The sequence below is a fragment of the Trachinotus anak genome, unplaced genomic scaffold (assembly GCF_046630095.1).
Source record: "Trachinotus anak isolate AG129_WGS33_773 ecotype Australia unplaced genomic scaffold, CSIRO_AGI_Tana_v1 ptg000016l, whole genome shotgun sequence".
NCBI classification, from domain to species: Eukaryota; Metazoa; Chordata; class Actinopteri; order Carangiformes; family Carangidae; genus Trachinotus; species Trachinotus anak.
In genome coordinates this window covers 15,083,269-15,089,291 of record NW_027273867.1, presented here as the reverse complement: position 1 = coordinate 15,089,291, position 6,023 = coordinate 15,083,269, and positions in this window count along the sequence as shown.

The window sequence follows — 6,023 nt, the reverse complement described above, 5'->3', positions numbered from 1 at the left end:
AGACCTCGTTGCCTGAGTGGTGATCAGTGTGTAAAACATGAAAACAGAAGTTTGCTTTCTGACAAATAAAGTCACCAAAACATGGACATAACATTAACATAAGCACTAGCAGTTATGTGGTAGTGAGCAGAGGCAGTGTAGTAAGAGTACTGAGTCTGTTATACTTTATAAAAGCTTTACAGGCCTGATAATATTTTGATAATATTAATATGGCATGCATTTTTAATTTATCTTTGCTATTTGGGCTAATTGGCACCTGATGAGTGTAAAAAACAAAGAATTATCTTTTTACATGATGTAGTTTCTGGGAAAATGATGTCCACATATGAGAACTTTAGTTTTAGATTTCGATAGAACACAGTGAAGTCACAATTAAGTAATGATGTGCAAAACTGTTATTTTGTGCCTGAACACAGCAGCATTTTTCCTGAGTGCAAAACAAAAGTAGAAACAATTGTGCCCCTTTGAACAATATGGCTCATTTGAAGTGCTGCTTCAACAGTTGCACGAAGACATAACAAAGTAAAAAACATAAACATTTTGTATTGTTACTGTTCATTTAAATTTCTGAACATTGCATGAACATTGCATGAAGTGGACACCAGGCCCTTGTAGAGCAAAATTTAGTGTTGTGGTCTAGACAACCCAGAATGTGATGTCCACACATGTGGACGCCAGGTCCTAGGAGGTTAAGATATTGCCAAAGCAATGATGTTTATTCACAACCTATCCAGAACATTGTGAACTGTGTTTGAACCCTACAGAAGACGTAACATCTTTCCCTGTTTTAAACTGCACTGCTTAATTTGCAATAGAAATTATAAAAAATAATTCTACTTCTACTGATGCTGCAGCTACTGCTACTACTACTACTACTATTACTCATAATAATAATAATAATAATAATACATAAAGTACATTGTATATAGCTGTCCTATTTATTTTCATTGTATAATCTTTTCTCTATTCACTGTAATTTTTCCATATGTATTTTCTATGTCCTCATAGCTTTAATTATGTGCATCTAATTTCTTTATTTCCTTCGCTCCTTCTCTCTTTTGTGTCCTGGGGGATGAATATAGTGTTATTTGCACAATATTTCATATTTGACAAAGATAATCTTAGCTCCAAGTCTACTTGCTTTTTCTAGTCTTTTCCAGTATCTCAGAAAATTGAGTTTATTTCTGTACCCTATTTTTGGTAATAAGAATTTATCAGGCAGAGGTTGTAACATGTGTTGCTGACAAGAACAACAAAGGGAAACAAATAAAAGCCCTTAAAGCAGTAATTTAAATGTTTCAAAAGCAGAGGACAAACATTTATTAGCAGCATTGTTTGTGCAGCCCTGCAGTGCATGTCTCCTTAGCTTATACCTGCCCACAATCATGTCTAAAATAATACAAGTTAATGCAAATGTATTTTCATTCAAATGCATTTTCTAACCGTAGTTTTACATATATGATGTGTTTTATCCGTCATGCTGTTTTTTCCCTAATGAGGTGTATTAGAGGGCCTAGCCCTTTGAAGGGATTCAAATGACAAAGAGATGAACAAATGAGCCATCATTAAATCCTCTACTTAAAAAAATGACTACTTGCTTTGCACTCCTTTGCATTTTTTTCCAGTTATGTTCTACTGGAGTGACAATGTAATAAGCTTGCTTACTTCTGAGTATTGTATGAAGATGATGAGACAGATTATGATGATGATAACCACCATGTATTTACTGTGGCCCAGTACAGGTGTTCCCATGCAGACACATTGGGAGCCATGCTTTGCCTAAGGTGATTAGTGGAAGTCAAAGCCACAGAGCTTATTCAGCCAGTGTTCCAGGGAGCATTTTCTTAATGGCCTTATAGAGTACACTGAGAGGTCCTCCATCTTGTTGAGTCAGCAAAATCCTGGCCACACTGATGGATACCATTCGAGAAGCAAACATGAAAGATATAGGTTTTTATTCCGTGAGATAAAATTTCATGTTGCACTTGTTTTTGCAATAGTGCAAATGTCAAAATTAATGGCTCACAGTGTTAAGATAGCAATAAAAGAAATTTATATAGAAGCTGTATCTCAGCAAGGATTCATCTGATGGTAAATGATATTATAAGCGTGAAATCTGCAGTGCACTGAGGTTTGTGAAAGTGAGAAATGTCTGCATGATGAGCATAACCTCTAAATAGCAGTGATGATGTATGCTGCAATAAAATTATCTATATTTGGATGAAATTTAGTTGAGCATGACATGCAGTCTACGCATATCCATGTGTAAAAAACAAAGGTAACGTGAATGAATGACATTTTAATGATTCAACAAATATTTTAAGTCTGATGAGGTGCAAACTGAGGGTAACAATAGGAAACACTGATGTTTCCAATGCTGACAAAATGCAATGGCACTTGTTCCAGTGCGGTGTCAGGGTGAGTAATTCAGTGTCATGTTGTTAGATAATGTAAAGCTATGGTTCTCTGTCGTTGGCCTTTAACCAGCAGACAACATTGTTATTCACTCTTAACAGAAGTGAGAGCTCATCAGTGAGTTTGACCCTGAGGGAGAGTCCCTGAGTACTGTGTGGAGCCACCACTGCAACCTCTGACTAATAGGTTTGCATAACATTGATCTGACTGGCTGTCCACTGAAGAGCCATCGCCAACTCCGCACCCATCCACACACACACACACACACACACACCAGTGAAGCCTGGTCTGCCACAGCTCAAATGCCAAGAGGCTTTGAACTGGAGAGCCACCTTCTAAATCAGCCGGCCCATGGCTCTACACGGGCTCTGTCATTAGGTAACAGCGGCTTTAGGAACGAAGCTAAGTAGCTGGTGCTGGATGGAGAGGCCACAGAGCTGCACCATACAGGACTGACAGCCTCTTCTCGCTGATTATCCGTTACCTAATCAGGCAGGGTTAACCTTGTGTTGCTCTGAACTTGCTGAGGAGTGTGGCCAAAAGTTTTAAGGTGATCTAAGCTCTCTGGCAGCCACTCCCTGGCCGAGGACTCGGGTCTTATTGAGAATAAAAACACAGGAGTGTTCCATATTGCGTGTGTGATATGCATCATAACATTTCTGTTCACTGCTCTATGACTTTTTTGATTTTCTAATTTTAAGTTTTCTCTTCTGACTCTGGGCCAGGCCACTAGTCAGTATATGATATTATGATCCTGTGCACAATCACGGTTATAGATGTCCACTTTGTGCTGAGGGTGTTCTGTGTATCAATAGACAAAGCAGAGGTCAGTGGACACCAGAGAGGAGCAGGTGATCCTCCAGCAGTCAGAGAGAAAGTCCAGCTCTATTGAGTCGACCTGTGACTTAACTGCACAGGGCCGTGCGTCATGAGCATGAGCACTAATGCTCAGGCTGACTGGATTACCCAGCAGGTGAATTTATTCTCAACCAGAACATGCTGAGAGTTGCGTGTTGAGCTTCTTCAGAACTACTGGAGAGACACAGGTGTCAACTCTTGTGTGTCCGTGTGTGTGTGTGTAGTCTCTATTTTTCTGTTCTGTATTTCTGCAAAACAACAGCAGCTGCAGGAGGGGAAATCCTCTGAACTGGCCTGGGAGCAGTGCATGAGCAAAAGCCTATCACATAATCTATCACTTTATCAATCAGAGCGATGTCTCACAGATGTCCTCTAACAAGTTCAGTCTCCACGTGGTCCAAAGAGTTGCACAGGAGATGTTAACACAGAGATGAAAATGGAAGCACTTTTATTCAGAAGAGCGCACAATCAGTCACATTAGACACAACACACACACAGGCTGAGGCACACAAATACAATACTACACTATATATCTTCTCAAGAGCAATTACATATTTACGAAAAGGGGAAATTTACTATACTTTGTTAGAGTCACTTTTTTTCCCCAAAAAACCAGGCATTCACATAGTATATATCATTATATTTTGATTCAGGATCTTGAAACAGGTTCTGTGATTACAACACTGCCAGTTAATATTACCAGTTTCAAAGAAAACCAAATGTAAGGACACAGGTTTTACAGCATCACAGTGTAAAGATGAGTATTTCACCATCAATGTAAAACTGTGAAAACTGTGTTTTCATAGGAAAGAGGTTTGTAAGAAAAGAGATCCCACACACTGCAGTGTGGGATCTCTTTTCTTCCAGTCTTCTTTTCTACAACACACCCGCATCAGATGAGTGGATCTGTGAATATTTTCATTGCGATAATAGAAAAGAAAATTAAAAGGAAACTAAAAAGTTGAATTCATCAATGTTTAAAATACATTTACTCAACTTACTACTGTACTGTACTGCATTTCCATTTCATCATACTTCATACTTCTACTCCATCACATTTCAGAGGAAAATATTGCATTTCATACAATACTACATTCATTTTACTATTATGGTTAAAAATTACTTCACAGATTAAGCTTTAACACACAAAAGATAAGATCAGTACATAAAGTATAATGCATTGTTACAGATTAAACTAACAAACAATAAATACAACAGTTAACTACAATATTTAAATGGTTATTTATAGTGATCCAGTAATACAACAACACAAACTGGGACCATTCTGCATAAAGAGAACTTTTACTTACTACTTTATACTTGAAGTAGGCTACTTTTTGTTGGTAATACTTCTGTACTTTTACTCAGGTAAAATTCTGCATGTAGGACCTTTATTTGAAATAAAGTATTTTTTTTTATTATATTATATATAATAAAAAAAAATACCATTTACCAAATACCAAATATCATTTATAATATTATTATTTTATTATTATGTTATTTTACTATTATTTTATTCTTATATTATTATTACCCACCAATAATTCGGGGTCATGAACATTTCAGTGGTAATTGCCTGTATTATTTCTGATTCTTTACACATCATGTTATGTTATTTGTATTGGTTTGTCTCTGGATGTCAATCAAGGATAACTTGATTTTTTTTAGTGCAATTTTCTGCTGCCAGAAAATACAAGAAAATAGATATGACACCACAGCACAAACACCATTTATAAATGCTACAGCAAAGTCATCTGCATTGTTCTGGAGTTTTATTTTTATCCGTTCAGAGGAGGCACCATTAAAAGCAACTACATCTTGACTTCAGAGAGCTCTCTGGCGCCGATAAGCTGAGTCAGGACGGCTCTGTGAACTCACGTCATTAATCTATTACAGTCAGAGCCAGAGTTTACTTAAGGACTTTTTCCCTCACTGCCTCCTCTGTGCTGTACCGTGACAACGATGACACCACGGGTCAGGTACAAGTCCTCACCTGTCTGCAAACATGAGATTGTGACATGCAACACAACAGCTTCTGTCATATTGAGCCACGATGTACAGTGTTAATTAGCAGGGATGATATCAAAAATGGGACTCGAGTGATCGCAATGATGAAATACCTGATGCATTCTCAGGGAAGAGCACTGACAACAAGACACAAAACGCTGTGTAATGAAGCACAGGTATAATTGCTGGGTCTAGCATGAGAGTCAGCACTTTGTTAAAAGGCCACATGCTGTCAGACGTGGCAGCAGATGGAGCTGGAGCTTGGCTGGAAATCTGAACTGGCTTAATGGAAGCCTAAATGACTCCTGGCCAGAACAGAGAGAGAGAGGGAAGGTCGCAGCCTCACAGACACCAGGAGGATGTATATCTGAATGGGAGGAGCTTCTGAAGATCTGGAGAGAGTAGAGGGTGAGGGCAAAGACAAGAGAGGTGAAGGAGAAAAAGTGTAGCAGAGGAGTGTCCAGGTGGGAGATAGGAAGATTGGATGAGGTGAGGATGACATACGCAGGTGCAGAAGAGGAGTCAAAAGACTGAGGGAGGAGAGGAGGAGCAGATACCCTATCTTAAGGTGGTGAGATTATGCAACAGAGAAAAGCAGGTAAGCTGCTGATCTGCAGCTGCCTCGCACACATGGCCGTCCCTGATGATTTGGCATGTTGCAGACACACACACACACACACACACACACACACACACACACACACACACACACACACACACAAACACACAACTCCTTATCATCA